Here is an 18,438-nt window from a genome sequence, read left to right on the forward strand (position 1 = left end):
TTCAACATGATTTCATATCACGAATAACACTGACATAAAAACTAACAGAATGATAAAATCTGCATGCAAACATTAACACGTAAACGAATTAAATTATTCACTGTTTTAGAGTAATTCCTTGAACTTACAATTCTTTACTTTGATTCATTAAATGATAAAGAGGATAATTACAACGCTTCTTCTTGTATGTTTAACTGATTTAAGCGAAAATGTCCCGTAGAAGTACATTTGTATATATTAGTTTGATGTTTTTCTAATGTTTTATCACTGACTAAAAAAAACATTTTTAAATAATTACGAGCTGTTGAGACAAATTATTTATTATTAACATTTGATTTTCGTACCTTCCGCTTAATTTTCTACTCCATTATAATTGGTACTTCGAATTTAATATTGCTATTAGCAACTTAATATCAAAAACGTTAATGAACCAAACGATAAATGTGTGGAAAGATAAGTGTATAATTTATCTTCATTTATGAAAATATAACATTAATATCTCATTACTCAAGTGGATGATAAAGTAAGTACTCGTACTTCACTTACGCTACGCGGTTTAGACGTTTCCAGTGTCAAACATACTTCAAACTTATCTGATCAGGGATAACTGAGTCATACTTGTGATATTAGCGTTGGAGAGTTAGAAATTCATCCCTTACAACGTTTAAGAAATAATTATGAGTGTTATTTGTTGAAAGCAGTTAGATCTTTGTTATGTAAACTCTATATACTATAAATTATATAGTTAATAAGTATAATTTTAGTGCAGAGTATAGAAACACAAAGTTTGGAAAATAACTACAGACGAGGTATTAATAAACGATTGAGTAATTATAGCGTTGTTTCCGCGTTTAGCATTAGCTTAAGTCGATCTCCAATCCGAAACTTCCAAAGTTATCGGTTTCAACGCAAATTTATTAGTCCAACAACTATTTGTCATAATTATCCCAAAGGGTTCAAGGTATTTCGCAAATATCGAGTTGATCTGCCAATTTGTACAGGGACCCTCGCCGCTTGGACCTTTAAATATCTGACTTTATTAACTTCATATTTAAAGTATTCCAGCGGTTATAAAGGTCCGTCGAAGCGGTAATTATTCATAAAATGTCGCATAGGATTATTGTCCCTAAACTTTTGTTAATTATACATAACTTGTTCCATCGAGTTAATCAATCTTCTCCGCATTCATTTGTTTAGTTAACTTAGATATTCTGTAGTATTAGAAACTATCATAACAAACAGATTTGAATGTTAGAAGAAGGAACAATAAAAAGTCTCTGAAACGACAAACTGTTGCCCAGCTTATTTTACAAATAGTCGTCCTTTGGCAAGAATTCCGGTCGGGGCCTGTTTCGCGGTCTGCCGGCTCTTATCGATAGCCTTAAAAACTCTAGCTCAAGCACAACTTAATAAAGTATAGAGAAAACTTGCTTCATTCGACTTGAGAAATGCCCGCCCCGAGCCAACTTTTGTTTGCTTATTCCACTCCCTGTTTCTTTTTAAATACGACACTTTGCATCGGCTACAATCGAGGTCCGCTTTGAGATGCTCATTGCAGTCGATAGGATTGTTCGTTTAACTCCCGAGGGACTCACTCGACACTGCCGCGTATTCAATATTATAGCCCGTCTCGCCTAAAAGCAATAAGCGTAAACAAAAGTTGAGTCGCTTCAGAAAGAGGTTCACAATATTCAAAACAGGAGGGGATGTTTAATGATATTCATGAATGTTAAAGCGAGCGCTGTTGTGAAATGTCGCTTAGACTTGTAAGTTACAAAACAATGACACTAACTTAAGACCGGGATGTAAAGCCGTGCTATCTCCATTTGATAGCGAACGTAAACAACAGACAGCCTTTATTACAGCTCGCCAATTTTGAATTATAATTCAAAGTTGCAAGAAAGTTTGATCTGCCGGGATTCTTACTTTTAAAACACGAGCCCTAAAGCAGAAGTGTAATTCACTTAAATTCGTAGCTAACGAGACAAGTTCGGGCGCTTATCGCCGCCATTCCGGACCTGTCCGAAACTTTAAACAAATAACTAACTGTTTAAGAAAGCCAAACAAATTTACGGATCAACTTACATAAGACTCCTGAAAATGAGACTACAGCATAACTTCTTTAAACTAAAATATCTTTCAGTCTCGCTGCGGGGAAATAAAAGCATAAACGTGTTGTTTTAACGCAAAATGAAATGACGTCCAGCCCGCGAACGGAAAGAGAATAAATTAAAAGTAAGTATTGGTTTGTTGTTTCTTGTTGTTCTTTGCGATTGTATTCTATAAAATTACTTAAACGTGTTCCATCGGAGATACAAGCACTGTCATGCTCGACGATGTTACAGTGAATTTATTGACTTTTCGCCTCGCTCGCAACATAGTCTAATATCATTTCCATATGATTTGGTTCAACCTTTTTCGTTAGCGCACTACTGACGAGATTTTTTTTTAAATTTTTTATCGTTCGTTCGTTCGATCGATCGTTGACATCGTTATCGCTAAACACAGGATATTTATACCATCGCCCACCACTGGGAAAATAAGGCATTAATATGTCTAGACTATTTGGGATCACATTTTTATTTCTATTCAAAATCGTTTGCATAAATACACCCACCCGAACTCCATTAATAGATCCCGCAAACGGAATTTTATATCAGGGACTTATTGAAAATAAACGCGCAAGGGCAACAAAGTTGTATTTATGAGCGCTCTGACAAAACGTACAGCTGGATACAATTTTCCATTTCGAAATGCTTTACTTGGGGCACTATAATTTAATATTACACGAGCGAAGCTACAATGGTGTTGGTACGGCTTTGCTTGGATTGCGAAAGTGAATAATTTGACTACGGAGATTTAGTCAGAAGCATGCGGCGACTGCGGATGCCTCCAGCACAATTAATTTGCAGCCCTACACCGTACATAATCTATCAATTTATAGTTTAATCTATATTTGTAGTTTTAACGTTCTCAAGCAAATGCGACACCTGACACAACTGAACTGAACAATATTTACACCACATTATGCATTGTTGTAATCAATAGTTCCTTAAGCGTTAGTTTTGTGAAACCGTTTCATTTCTGAATGATGCATTACTAGAATTTAATTTGTGCGGTAACTTGTTGGTGCGGAATTGAGTTTGATGGGGCCCATTATTCTTGTGGTAACGGATCGAGTCGTCTCGAAATGTCGGTTGCGTCTTTTAGTCTTATTCAATTGTTTTAAAAGGTATGGCGAAACGGATTGAAAGTGTTTTTGGTGTAGTGGATTTTTTTCGATATTACATTTCGTTTAAACATTTATTTGAATTGTTTTTTATAAACAGAATATAAACAAATAATTATTAATGGTATTATGTAAAGTGTTGACTAGTGGCTTCAGCGTGTGACTCTCATCCTTGAGGCGTAGGTTCTTTTCCCGACTGTGCATCAATCGACTTTCTAGTGAAGGAAAACCTCGTATGGAAACCGGCTTGCCTTAGAGCCTTGCCATTCAAATAGGATTTGTCAAACGATAATTTCTTGTAACAATGCCGAAATGGAAAATAATAGATGCTGAAATCTGGACGTTAATCCGGGCACCCAACGTCCGACTGGCAAATAAATCAACCGACAAAACTGAATCGACATCCCATGGCGCGTATAGAGGGCGTTATGACAGGGCGATATTTATTGATTCTCGTTATAGTCGACTTTGGTCAACTCTGTGGTTGCGTTACTATACAATAGGTACGAAAGTTAATTAAAATGCAGTCTTAACCTTTGATTGAGTTCATCGCGGTCGGACACACTATTTCCGACAGGTTATTGGGGAATAATTACGAATGTCAATAACAGCTTATTCAAAGTCAATTTCAATAACAGCTTTCAATTTAGAATAAAGCTTAAAGCACTGCTCCATTTACTTAAATCAGTCTGTAAAGCTCGTGAGTTTAGATATAGAATTAGTGAAGTATAATAAAAAATTTATCTGATTAAAGTTAGCTTTACTAAAAACACAGATATTGCGATAACAGGCATGTCAATCGGTATACCCAAATATGGTAAAACAGAAACATTAAAATCAACACCAAAATAAATACCTCAATATAGATTTTAAAAAATTAGCTTAAAAGGTTACGCGTCTTATAGATTTCATTTTTCAAACCCTGAGACGTTTATTAAATTGAACAAAATTTCTACTCGGTAGTCATAGAACTATATTTTATCTCTTCAAATAAATTTGAGACATATTCCACTGTATTGTCTTTTGTTAACATAGCTTTTACACATTAAGAAAACACTTTTTAAACGAATTGAGGCTATGTATTATTATTATTAACTTATAATTATATATATAATTTTAAATTAAAAAATTTCCGACGTTTCGCATGCTTTACAGCGTGCGTGGTCACGGTGACCGGTCAATGCGACCGAAGCTTCAATCCGTTTAAAAAGTGTTTTCTATATATTCCACTGTCAACGTGTAGCGTAGCGAATATTTGTGGTTAAGAATTAAGAGCTTTTAAAAAGCTGTTAAAGAACTATGAGAATTTTGGCATAAAAATTATAATGTAATTATGATAGTTAAGAAATGGTTAACAATACAATGGTTACGTACTGAACAATATATTTTTACAATAATATAGTAAAACAAATAAAGACTTTTTTAACTTTTCTTGATACGGCGTTTAATAAAGCATTACTGCATTTTAAAGTCAGTATGGGACTGACTTGATTGACACAATATGGAAATGGCACACCTGCACTTGGTTATGATCTTGCAACACAATCAAATTTCGGTTTGTTTCAGTAGAAGCGCTGATGTCGCAGTTTTGGTATAGCGTGGTTCGATAACTGAATAATCGCAAGAGGTAACTGTGTAAGCGTTCAGACGAGGCGAGTGGGTCTCTAGTTCATAATTGAAATTTTTTAAGCCTATTGTTAAGTCGGGTTCATCAAACTAAAATCACCGTGAAGTGATCGACACTAAGATTAATTTAGGCTTAGGTCAAAGTATGAACGAGAAGCGGAAGCGATTAATATTATACACAAATTCAATCTATTTTGCGGCTTATAACAATTAATAATAATTAATTAATAATAATATTTTGAAAACGTTTTTAGATACTCTAAAGTAGAGAGCAGCTGATTACGGATTTAGTCATTGTAATATACTATCACACTACTCTACTCTACTCAATACTCGAATAACAGTCAATCTCACCTAATAATGATATATAAGACATATCTTGTATGTGTAAAACAGTAGCAAAACAGTCGAAAACGTTTAAGCTTAATCAGACTTCACTGTAAGCCAGACCATAGGCCAATTTATCAATCAGGAGGTTACGACAATCAATTAATCTTCATCTTTAGTTTTTGTTATTCTAGAAACTTATGGCTATTTACAATAAATAAAATACATCAATTATTATAAATGAAATTTGACAACCAGACCTAGGACATTTATCAGATTGTCAATGTGTACTTAACATAACACCGTTATGTTAATATATAATAAACAAGTGTTTGTTAGTAGCGAGTACTTGTGTGTAAATGCACATAGAAAAACACCCTCACAGGGTATAGGATGACCCTGAATGGCTAGCATCTATTTTCAAATACCTGATAAAATTACTTAAATAACACACTCACAGTAATTAATTAAAATACCAGACAACTAAGCTGTTTTTAAGGTAATTAAAAGTAAAACATTTCCACGATGTTTATAAACATAAATTGAGGTTTTTATGCATCTTAACTGACCTTATTAAAACAAAAATACAGAATAACTGTGCATCAAATGCATAAATCTGTGTTATATTTAAAGCCTTGTTTACAATTTATTATATAAATTTTTCGGACTTACCGTACCGTATATTTAGTAAAAAAGATTGTTTTTATGTGTTTTTTTTCGTTTGTGGATATAGATTGAAGATGATGATTATAAAGATATCATTACTGGTCAGCAACGCACTTGCGAGCCTTCTGACAATATCAGTGTCCACAGGCGACCGTATCGCTTAACACAACTTCTGCTCGTTTAAAAAAGTAATTTTAAATTATATTGTTATATAAAAAAACACATTTTCAAAGTATTCAATACTCATTACATTTAAATTAATGCTTATAAATTGACCAATTCCAATTGATTTAATTGAATTCGTTAACTGGACTATTAAACATAACAAATAAGGAAAATTCAATATTCTAACAATCCTCTATGGATAAAATCCGAATGACATTTTATTGGTTAATGTAATATTACGTCAAATGTAGGCGGTATTATTTGCACTAAAACGTGCACAGGAAGCCTTAAAACACTCCCATTAAGGCTGTTATATTTTGTCTGCTATTGTCTTGTTATGACTGCATCTATTTTTACGTAGTGAGCTAATTAATTGTGATCATTTTTTAAACTTCAGGAAATACTATAAGCAAAATAACCTTAGTACAAATACAAATTTAGTTTGTCATATATTTTTTTCTTTTAATTGACAGCTGTTTAAGTAAAGAGGTTGATCAAAATTAAGCTTACTGTACAAAAAATATAATGACCTACTTTTTAATACAGTAAAACTTAAAAAATGTGAATCGAAAAATAACATTTATTATAATTAAAAACTTTGTTCTTGTGAATTCCTGTGAATGATTGGTTATAAAGATTTCTTTTATTTTCATAGTGTATGTGTATACCTATATTATAAGTATCAAAAAACTATAAATTGCTAATGACATAGGACGTCAGTGGAAAATGATTTTCATGAAATTCACTCTGTATTCGTTAAGCTCGGCTCGGCTAAGTCTGGTTAGATCCAGACAAGACGACGTTACAGCCTGTCAAAATGTCTGCCTCGAAATTCCCCACGTAAAATGTTACTTGTTATTTTGTGTTCAATTTTTTAAAATATTAAAAATTGCTATGTAATTTTCGTATGCAAACAAGTTATGTTTAAAGTATCATCTTAGGATACATGCGTTGTATAATAGAAACGAATGTTTTCTAGCTATCACTTGTTTTACTGATCAACTATACATTCCCCCGTGCCTTCATTTTATTTTTCAGATTGAGGAATAGTTGACAAATTTAAAAACTATTCGCATTATCGTATGCGGAATGCTTTCATGAGAAATTTGATCCCTATACAATAGGATTTAATTTTTTGTCAAATACGCTCTAAAAATAATTCAAATTAATACCATAATATGATAATCGAGTGAACCGTTACGAATATGGACATTACATACATACAAAAGAACGGCAAAGTCGTGACCGAACGCTCACGATGCAAAAATTTATGTCCGCCATTCATAAGTGCTTTTACGAGAACAACTTTAATGCTTTGACAGTTTTCTTTTGTACGAAAATACTTTACATCCCATTTATTGCTAGTTCCTATAATACATTTTTAACTGTCATTAACATTTTTATAACCATTTTACTAAGTCTTATAATATTTCATTTCTGTATTTAATGAAAATACGAATCTTCAGAAAATCAGGTTTTATTAAACGCATTATTTTGTTATAATTACTAATATAGAGATGTCTTAATATATATGTGGTATTTTCAGTGAAAATATTCTCAAAAAACTTTATTCGATTAGCTATAATATCAATGAAAAGGATCCATTACAAAAAACTTGGGTAAAAAGCGAACTAGCGAAGTTTAAAACAAATAGTTTAAGAACAATATTGTGTTACCATTGCAGTCTGCTTTTTTCTTTAAACTTATATTATTTTGCCTTCACTTGAAGTCGATCCAACGCGAACTCAACAAAGTGGCTTCGAACAATGGAAAAAAGAAAATAGAATCTGTGGACTGCGAAGTTCTAGCGTAAAATGTACGGCTTAGGGGTAGAATTTAACCGCTGATTAAATATATATTTTGAATATATAACCTTTTTGCAATTCACACCGGTAACCATGGCTTATAGAAAATGCCGCTTATTAATTCACTACTTTTTATAATAATTGTTCAATGGAACGGAGTATTTTCTGCCTCGCTACGTCATAGTGTTTTTTTATTACGTAAGCATGACGACTTTTACACTGTATAATATCATAATATTGTTTCTTAGTATGTCCTGAAATATTTATAGTGTCAAGCCAGCCAGGCCGAAGCCTAGTGTCAAAACATATAAACTATATCAGAGCATATCAAAAACGAATTTGGGCGGGATAAACCGCGCAGTAAGCCGTAGATTAACTACGGTTATCGTCGCGAACACCCGGTCAATACTAACGGATGGTTTAAGCCAGGCTTTATCGGTGAAATGTCACTTTCTGCCATTTTTCTCCAGGCTTATATCATACCTTATTATAGATTTTCAGAAACGCGACTCGAAAAATCATATCAAATGATATATATATTTTTTTAATATTATGGCAATAGTATAACTAATTTATTTATATTTATATAAATACAAATATTCAATAACATTTATGTATATCTAATAATAGAGATAGACATCGATTTCTTACTTTTTTAAATTTGTATCAAAACTATTAATGTAATGCTAGGCATATCAAAACAATATGTTCAGGAAAATTTACAATTACAAAGGCTAATTATTATTGGCAGGCAGTTATTGCAAGTAACCTTGGTAAGAAAAATAAAAATGATACGATGGGAATGTTCTAACAAAAATATATAAAATATCAGCGGTAATATTAACTCTAATATCTAATAATAAGCTTCTTTTTATCACGAAAAACTGACCTATTTATAAAAATAAATGTGATTAGAACAGTGGTTTTATATCAGCTAAAATATATTGATAAAAATAACACAGTAGTTGCGAACAATCGCAATATTTACGTCTGACATTAATGAGTTCGTCGGCCTTTACTACGCATTTTGTATACAATATTATATTACTACGAATTTTTAATTCTTTCTCTAAATCGTATATTTACTACAACTACGACGTTATAAGATGAACTTCATGTCCAATGTTTTTTTATTCTGTAGTAACAATCACGCGACACATTTATGTGTTTCTTCTCACCTATACAGTAAGTAATAGATAAGTAAGTTGACGACTGGTAACCGTTAAACGAAAAGGTAGTATGTATTATGTATCATGATCGGAAATTCAAATATATTTTACCAAACTGTAGGTTACAGAGTATACTTATACTTTTTTATTAATTGTAAAAGTCCCATTTAAAATCGTTTTTCAAATTACTTCAACAACGGTAAAGTTAGTCTATGTCAATGTCCTGCTGATAGCCGAGTTCATTACACGCAGTTTTTGTGACTGCTCATTACGGCTGCAATTTTGCTTCAATTGTATAAAATTTAATCATCTAATGTCAGATAACTACAGATCATTATATGTACTGGACATATACAATTTTCCAGTTCATAGCGGGTCAGTTGGTGCAATAGAAAATAAATGTCTCGTATGTCCTCAAAGTCTTTTCTTAAACCAATCTCGGATGTACAGACTAACAAACTCAGACACAAATAAGTTTTTATTGCTACCTACATTTACATAATATTGGATCTGTGGTATAGATAACTGTACTGTAACTGTAGTCGAATAATAATTATAATTGTATAATTAAAGAAGATTAGAGATTTCATGCCCGGATAATTCATAATACATCCAGGGAAACACCTCTCTAACTTCAGATATTCTTTATAGGTTAGCCCCCCTTACTTATAATTATTGACTAAATAACTTAAGTAACATTAACTCTTAATGAACGACGAAGTATTAAGTTACTACTTACCTGCCAAATTTATAAATCACGAAATAATCAATTTCCTTTTGAAGAAACCCCGAAAATTAAGTAAAACCCCAAGTTAGGGTCATGCTCCTCTCAAACGAATAAATATCATCACAAAGCCTCGTCTGAGACGCAGCCCTGATTCAGGTATCAGGTAAACAACCTTCAGGCCCTGTCTGCTCAACCTTTGGGACATTCAACCTTAATTTTTTCTCATTTTCATACAACGGTATCTTTCTTTACGTTTGGGTAATTTTATAGTGTTTAAAATGTTAATAGCCGCAAATTAATCGATTTCCGGTTTAGAATGAAATTTATTTATATTCAAACCTAATGTATGTAATGGATACCATATATGTATATGTGTGTCATATATATTTTTTTAATTTAATCACAGACAATATGACCGAGAAAGAATCACTACTAAACGCCGTAGTAGTCATACTATATTTCGCAAAATACAAAATAACTGACCTACGAAGAAGAATAATTAAAGCGCCATCTATCTTAAAGACAATTCATAGGACTAAATAACATTACTATAGACCCGATATTTGACCACATATCTTGTAAGCGTAACAGTTTATTCAGTTATGCTAATCTCATACGGAATATTGTAAATGTAAAAACAAAAGTCAATATACGTCCTCCGACAGTTTAACGACCTGTATGTAACCTCCTCAACCAAAGAGTCACACCGCTCCGAGGAATCACTCGATACAGGCTAATCTCAACGAGCTGAGACTTGTAAGGCACTACAGATTCTAGATAGCTTTTACAAAATCATTAAGAACTTAGACATAATTTAAATTTAGAATCTTTTCCATGAAATAAAAATGATTATACAGTATCTATTTGCACTGTGCGATAGTAGTATTTATAGTTATTTATCTATCGTTAAGATAGAAGGTAATAGTATCAATATAGGCACTACAAATTTATTGGTCCACTAATAGAGTAATTAAATGATAGTCAAGGGTCCTTGTTAAATCATAAAATAAAATAATGATTCACCGATAGTTTATCTGACGTAAATATGACGAAATCAGTCATAGCACGGCTTGCAAATTTGTCCTATATATTATTGCGAAGTTGATAATGAGGGCATTGACTCGGCCGTGTTATTTAAAAACCTATGTTTTTAGATGAGCCGAATTAATTGAAGTATTTGAATTTTACGTATATATTCAAATCTGATTCAAGACATTTTGGGACGTACAATTTTTATTTTACCTATTTCTAGATCTTACCATTGCAGGTTAATCGGCTTACCTGTAAACAAATTATATAGTTAATATAAATTTACACTTGTACATAAAATAATATTTAGTAGACACCACAAAGGCATATAACGAACAAAATACTAATAATATTTTGATCCTTTATTTTATAGTAAGCGTATGTAACTGACCGTTGAACTATTCCTCAACTTACGGACACATAAAAATGTATATCGGAATATATGAATGGAACTCATTCACATACGTCCATATGGCCGGCAAACTATGAATTATGTATACAAATACATAATATTATCATTTTTTTACATGTCAATATCTGGGTTTTGATGGAGATGTGTGAAAATTTGGCCGGACGTTCAACTCGATTTATTACGTCATAATTGTGTTGTGTTAATGCATGTATTAGCGTTTTTATACGATATTCTACCGACTGATAACACAAAGGCTTAGAGTAAATATAATAAATACACGTCAATTTATAATCAATTTTAAGTCTCTACAAGCGTTATTCTGTCTAGACAGAACTAAAAGATAGACGTATAGATAGAGAAGTATATTTGTCGCCATAAAACTCAGAGCAGGCATAAGCTTCCAGGCAGTATTGTTGACAATAACAAGTTTGTAAGGATTTTTTGAGCAAAATGTTTGGGTAAAAATAGCCAAACACTATTGTGGATTCATATAATCGAAAACACAGTCGCTAAGCAACCGATCGGCGTCTAATATTTTCCTTCCATTTACATTTTATTATAACTCACACAAAAAACAATATTCTAAACGCAATCTTACCCTATATTACGAACACAAAGAAAACTCCAAACATAACCATTCACATAACCACATAACCAGGCTATATTTTACCCCAAATATTACCCGGAATTTCCCCAAAGCCGTTCAAAGTTGCCAGCATTAAATATGATGTTACTGAATAAAATATAACGTATATTGGGCGAAATTGTTTTGAATATTATCTTTTATATAGTTCCCAAGATCTTTGCTAGACATATGAGTTTCTCTTTATATATGATCACGCGTTATTAGTTACTACTTTTTATAGGTGGCTCCCGGACAAAATTACGCTGCTCTTATTTTGTGAACGTTGAGTTTAATCGAGTAAAACTTAACTTATATCTTGAAGTACTCAGGATTTTTGTATAGAAACACGATGTATATCAAGTACACAGACACAGACACAGAGTTTTTCATTAAATAGTATAACGGCTTTCATATACTTAATTTTATATACCTAAATACATGTCAATTGTCAAAAAAATAACAATTGAAATTAAACATGAATCAGAGCAGTCAAGAAATAAAACATTCATGTAAAATTATGTCCAAAATCCGTTCTATATCAACAAAATTAACCTTCGAGGACACATTAACCGGATACAAAAATTCGCTTCGAGCCAAATGTGGCCAAATTTACGACAATATTAAAAACAAAGCCACAACGTTATGTTCACCGAACAATGGGGATGATATATAACCTTTCCTTTTCTTTGCTATATTAGAAAACATACAATTTTCGCACTTACAGAAAACAGCAACACGATTATGCAATCACACGAAATCTTTAACATTTATTTAATATAACTGTAACTATATTATAAGGAAACACATGAAATGGTCGTTTTAGTTTACCTAAATACAGAAACAAAGACTACAAAAACGTTATTCACTTTCTAATATAATGTTTGAGATTTGATTTAATTTAAAAGTTAAAAAAACATCCACGACACTGAAGTTAACTAATTTAATTACAACATTATAAATTTATATAGTAATTTAACCCTGTCCATATACGGCACGACCATATCTGGTCGCATGTGGGCGATGCGTCTCATTATTTTGAGACTAACGTGATTGGAGTGGAAGAAGGTTGCAATCTAATCTTGACCTTATTATTAATTATGATGAACAATTAATTGATTTAATAAAACATTTCCATAGAAAATAGTTTTCAAATACTTAATTTCTTTACGGCAGTCTTTTCTTCCTGTCCGTCGAGAATTAAACAAATGACACTCTATATTATATACCATTAAGTGAATCATTAAACTATGTATGTAAGCAGTATATTAAATGGTGATATCTTAAGAAATAGGTGGAGGCCAGAAACTTCCACACCGAAACTAATCGAACCATAATAAAGTCAGCAATGTACATAAAATGTAATTATTAAGGTGTAAATGTTAATTAAAATCAAGCGATAATAATATATGATTCACATAATAACATCTATTTCATGAGGCCATATTCCTTAGATCTTCATTATAAATAACACGCTCGATTATAACCCTATATTTATTGCATAAGCGAACGAGAAGCGATTCCTATACATTATAGTGCTGTGTCAAACTTTATTTTTTGTGTCTTTACCTCACCACAAATTATTACCATAGCAACATACACAATTATACCTATCTTTAGTCTACGTTTTATAACAAAATGTTTCGTAAGTTAAATGTTTATATAGTAGTTTGTTTTCTTATTTCTTTTTAAAAATAACAACAAATATTAATGAATGTAATGATTTAGACTCCAGATAAATAAATTAGTGATAAAGGTACTTCTAATGTACAATATTATTAATAATCTTGGATTAATTCGATAAACAAAGCAATAATTTTAAACAGTATTTATTGAAGATCAAGACATCAAGCATTTCATACATGTAACGACACGTTAATATCACATATCTTTCTCAAAAATAGTTTGTCAAAACAGACATTAATAAGACGTGGAGATCGTTAAAATAAAAATAAGTTACTTAAATGTGACACATTAAAAACGCAATAAAAGTTTAAAATACATAAAAATTTTAGTCCATCTTTTAATACAATAAATACAACTGGTTGTTAAACTTCATTCCGTTTCAACGTACTCGTAAATATAATAAGTGCTTTTATTTCTTCTTTCAAATGATCACATATCTTTTAAGGAACATAAATTATTTCGGATATCACAAAAGCTATAAGATATAGTCATTTTTCCACGCAACGCCTTCACTGTTTTGTAAAAACCAGCCATAGAAACTTGATCACCTACAGACGCAAAACTCAGTTTACTATTATCGTTCGCCTTATTATATTATTAAACATTAAGGATCACTATATTTAGTTTGCTTTAAGATAAAACGCTATTAAAATCGCTTCGCTTGTACAAAGGTGCTACCTGATACCCAAGGCTTCACTTAAATCTCATTTCGAAACCGCACCGTATAACCATTGTATAGATAAACATCTTGCGTGTATACTTTGGCGTTTTTGGGGAATAAGCTTCTAAATAAAAATGCAGGTGCGCTATTAAGTTGAACTAGAATATTAGAGGTATACATAATTTGGCCGGTGTTGATGGAACAATGGTGATAATTACAGCAAATTTAGTCGTCACGTTATGTTGAAATGTGGATAAAGATCTATTAAGTGTTAGGCCGCAATTATGCTTCACATAACCGTTGGGAAATTAGTTTTATTGGTCTGCTTATTAACACGTTTATTAATTAAATTAGTTATTTAATTTATATTAAGAAGTTTGAAGTGGACCTGGCTTACAGAACCGAATACATTATAGGAATTATACCTTTTTGAGTAGTTGAAAACTCAAAATGAACTGTAAGAAATATTTTTTCGAGCAATACCGCTCTTCCCAATTCCTTACCTAATTACCTCTTTTATTCTTAACATTCACCGGGCTCATTGATATTGGAATTGAGGTATGACTCGGTCGCCATGGCAACCGGTCGAGCACCCATGTGCTTCCTTTGTACTCAATCATTTTATTGAATTTGATTGTACTTTACATTCTCCCAGTTACCCTCATATAAAATTGATATATTTGATACGGTAATATGAGAAAATGCCTCGGGGAAAAATCAGGAAAAATGAGCTTGAAAAATATTCTTAAAGTAAAGCAAATTTTTATTACAGACTTCCGCCGCTTCGATTGAGATTATTTTCGAATTTGAAATTGCATCGCTTTGTTTTACATCGAGATAAACTTTACTCGGTGGTTAAGAAAATCTTAGGTAAAGATTTAGAAATGAAACTTAGTCTGACAACCGTACGTAATGTTCGGATATACAGAAGAGTGCGCGCTTGGTTTCGTTTCTGAGTTCACAATTCTAAAAACTGATATTTAAACATAGAATTGTAAATTAGGCCTTGTGGTAGGGAAATACCGGTTTCCTTCACCGTACAGCGAGAACGGAAAAGAAATAAGAAAAAATTTCATTGGTGCACAGTCGGGAATCGAACCTCCACCCGAACCTCGAACAGCCACTAGGCCAACACTACTCGAACTTACTTAAGCTACAATTAAAAGATATTGATTGAAAAAAATAATTTGCCTATAGTAAAAACAGTCAGAACTTTTTAGGACAATTCTATGAGGAACACTAAATTAACATCCGCAATAAACTTTGTTTCAGATCTGCTAATCTATAAAGTTTAAAAATAACCAGATTGTTATGTGTGAACAATATACCCAAAATCTCAATGTGTATAATTATATTTTATTCTGTTGTAATTATACAGCACGACCTCCACTAATGTAATATTAATTCTTTATTTAATTATAAATAATACACGTTCAACGTTATTAACATATAAATTTATGCTAAACTATAATTAATTGCTCTATACATTTTAATTGTCTGTAAAGGAAAATAAATGTACCAGTAAAAATCTATTTTGGATTCCGACAAATTTATGTACCGAGACCTACTTTGTATTTAACTAATTTTATTTGAATATTATGCTATTTAATTATGGTACAAGATGAGATCTCTGCGAGTGCAAAAAGTCTACGCAGTAGAATTTCAAAAATTTATCCAGTTCCAAAATATATCACCTCGTCCGATAACTTTTAAAAGTTTAAAGTTAACTGTTTGATACGCTTTTCTGTGATTTTAACCTGAATTCATTTCAATGCTAGGATATTAACACTAAGGCCGATAAATATCGTAGAAAAAGTGAGCCTTGAGTGAGTTTCGCAATGGAGGTATCATTACGTGAGATTGTGCTCTACGTATCCGCGTTGACCTTGTCTCCATTCACCTCTCAATACATTTTAAAATAAAAAACTTACAATCTATCAAAACATTACTGTTCATGCTTTATAATATGTAATGTCTAAAATTCAAATCAAGGGAGGATAATATTTTTTTGGTTTGGTGAACAAATAGACGTTTGTATACCAAGTACACAGCTAGTCGAATCGTCGTAATATGTGTTGGTAGTTTAATTTAAGTTTTATTAAAATAGATTTAATTAATTAAAAAAAAAGTCATTTTTAATCTATTTTTTATAGAAAGACTAAATTTCGATTTTAGAAAATTCTGTATCATTCAGTCAAATTTATGACGTGAGAAATATCGATTTATAAACAGGAAATTTGTATAATAAAATACGGAAATCTACTATAAATCATTAAAAGGCAATTTTCCTTTATATGGTGTTTCTCGGCGCCAACCAGTTCTTGACAAATCAATTTTACGACGCTTAAACTTGTTTCTTATTTGCATAAATTAATATTAATATGAACATATGGGACTGTATCTTCATGACTTTCTCTAGATCTTTCACCATAATCGAGAATATATAATAAGTTGAATTTTTTTTAATATTTGACAATACTTTACAACGTCATAACGCAAAATTATTGATATTTTTTTGCAATAATTAGTTTACAATTCTAGTTAATAAGATACTTAAAGTTCATCAAACTATGAATAAAGCCGTGTTGGTAAAAACATGAATAAGTAAACAAACAAACTATGCTGAACTTAGTATTTCAAAACTTACGATGTGATATTTTTTTTTAAAATCATATTTCGATTTTGACAACATATTTTCAAAATAATTTTAACACTCAATACTTTTACATAAACTCATTTACAAGGTCACTACTTATTCAATTTAAAAACAAGATCAAAATCCGCAATTTTATTACAATCTTATATATTGGAGGACAAAATAAAATGGTTTTATCGTATTAACATAATGCATTATCGGCTCCGGTGATAATCGCTAAATTAATTGCGGTTTCAGCTGACCGCGGACATTTATAACTTTCATATTATCATATTACTGAAATGTTAGACCTGCAGTCTAGACAGATTCAACGAATGATTAAGATTACTTATAGGAGGAATCGTGGCTAGTTTCGCAGCGGTGGATATATCGATTTCAAAATAAACATCACAAAATGATCAGGTAACTATTAATATTAAAATAGAAAACTTCTAGAAAAACCGTAATTAAACAATTAAGCAATAATAATAAAACTACAATTACTTATACATTTATAAATAACTTAAAGCAGTGTATTAGGTAAAATATAATTTTAATGTTACGTTTCTTACAATAACCATTAAATAAGATTAAAGTGATTTCTCAGAACTAGGTTCAAGATAATGTCAGTCTAGGCATATAGCGATATCCATCAATTTATGGCTATGACTAAAACTTAGATACCTAACTTTAAGATAAATAGGCCCTTACTGTTTCGCAATCCTTTTCGAAATCTCACACCCACGTCTCAAACGTTTATACAATAATGGACCTTAATACAAGCCGTGATAAACGTATTCAGCATAAATGCGCTTTATTAGTTAATATGACCTACTACTGAACATAAGCCAACATTAATTTTGTATTTATTGATGTCAAAATCGGTTGAAAGTGTCATTTTGTGACAATGAAGTATTATTCTTTATAATCGTATTTTCATGAAAACAAAATTATAAATAAACCATCGAATCTCTCGTAATGTATTCGTAAAAAAGATAATTTTTGGATAAAAGACGCTTAAAAAAATATTATCCAATCAATTCCAGCCTTTTCTACCTAAGCTTTCTCTTTGGGACTGAGCAGACAGCGTACACCACTCCACCCCGTATACCATACCTTTACGATGTAACTAATTTACTCAGTTATTAAGTCCATAAAAACAGTTTCTTTATGGCTCTTATATTAAAATGCTGTTTTCAAAGAGTGACTCAAGGTTTAGATGTATCTGTAAGACAAAGCTTGAACGCTTGAATTTTAACTTAAATTCAAGTTTGTATGTTACAGGCTCTTTAAACACAATTCTCCCTACGTCAGGAGCCTGGATATATATTTAACTTGTGAGTCCCCATTAAAGTATATCATTACAATATAGTGCGTTATATATGGATAGCTAAACTCATTTGCAAAGGTCAAAGAGACATTTTCGTAACATAGATGGAGGACCTTCGACTATCTGTACTAGGTCGGGGTTGCGTTAATCTGCGTGCAAACATTTATCACACTCTTCAATAGTATGAATATTTTATTTGTTTCTCAATTTAGTGTTGCCACTGTTATGACGTTTTTTGCCTATGTATACTGGATATTGCCTAATTTATAACTTTTTTAATTTAATCTAAGTAAAATAAAAACATGTATTGCTACATTAAAAGATACCTTAATCACACCATAAAAACAAA

The 18,438-nt window shown here is 31.4% G+C and overlaps 1 protein-coding gene across 3 annotated transcripts in view; it reads right to left on the reverse strand.

Annotated features, from left to right (window-relative positions):
* Positions 1-18,438, reverse strand: part of LOC123715968 (transcription factor SOX-4-like) — a 68,057-nt gene that overhangs the window by 21,253 nt on the left and 28,366 nt on the right. Inside the window, exon 1 of one of the 3 annotated variants that reach the window (XM_045671374.1) lies at positions 10,974-10,992. The exons of the other annotated variants lie outside the window; for them this stretch is intronic. The gene's annotated coding sequence lies outside the window, so the exon portion shown is untranslated. Of the gene's footprint in view, positions 1-10,973; positions 10,993-18,438 lie in introns of those variants that run through there. 3 annotated transcript variants of the gene reach the window in all.

This window comes from Pieris brassicae, chromosome 11 (genome assembly GCF_905147105.1).
Source record: "Pieris brassicae chromosome 11, ilPieBrab1.1, whole genome shotgun sequence".
In the NCBI taxonomy this organism is placed as follows: Eukaryota; Metazoa; Arthropoda; class Insecta; order Lepidoptera; family Pieridae; genus Pieris; species Pieris brassicae.